The sequence below is a fragment of the Arachis ipaensis genome, unplaced genomic scaffold (assembly GCF_000816755.2).
Source record: "Arachis ipaensis cultivar K30076 unplaced genomic scaffold, Araip1.1 Aipa760, whole genome shotgun sequence".
In the NCBI taxonomy this organism is placed as follows: Eukaryota; Viridiplantae; Streptophyta; class Magnoliopsida; order Fabales; family Fabaceae; genus Arachis; species Arachis ipaensis.
Window position 1 is genome coordinate 32,500 of NW_015496100.1, and position 728 is coordinate 33,227.

General features: G+C 44.2%; 1 long non-coding RNA gene across 1 annotated transcript in view; it reads left to right on the top strand.

The window, feature by feature from the left end:
- LOC110268600 overlaps nt 1-589 on the top strand; it is a 6,475-nt gene extending 5,886 nt beyond the window's left edge. The window contains exon 2 of the long non-coding RNA XR_002356845.1: nt 535-589. This is a non-coding gene — a long non-coding RNA (uncharacterized LOC110268600). The remainder of the gene's footprint in view (nt 1-534) is intronic.
- Nucleotides 590-728: the final 139 nt, after the last annotated feature.

Sequence of the window (728 nt, forward strand, 5' to 3'; positions counted from 1 at the left end):
AGGTGACCTCCTCGGGATAGGGTCATTTAAAGAACAAGGGTCAGCACGACGTAAAAAAAAATCGGGAAAAAAATCGAAAAAAATGGGAGGAGCCTGCCGGAGATGAGGCCATTACGGCTCGCCATCAGGTGTCCTCCTCGGGATAGGGTTATTTAAAGAACGAGGGACAGCACGACGTAAAAAAAAAAGGGAAGAAAACGAAAAAAAAATTGGAGGAGCCTGCCGGAGATGAGGCCGTTACGGCTCGCCTTCAGGTGTCCTCCTCGGGATAGGGTCATTTAAAGAACGAGGGTCAGCACGACGTAAAAAAAAATAAGAAAGAAAAAAAAAGAAAAAAAACTGGAAAAAAAACCAAAAAAAAAATTGGAGGAGCCTGCCGGAGATGAGGCCATTACGGCTTGCCTTCAGGTGTCCTCCTTGGGATAGGGTCATTTAAAGAACGAAGGTCAGCACGACGTAAAAAAAAACAGGGAAAAAAACGAAAAAAAATTAGAGGAGCCTGCCGGAGATGAGGCCGTTACAGCTCGCCTTCAGGTGTCCTCTTTGGGATAGGGTCATTTAAAGAACGAGGGTCAGCACGACGTAAAAAAAAAATAAGAAAGAAAAAAAAAAGAAAAAAAACAGGAAAAAAAACCAAAAAAAAAATCGGAGGAGCCTGCCGGAGATGAGGCCATTACGGCTTGCCTTCAGGTGTCCTCCTTGGGATAGGGTCATTTAAAGAACGAAGG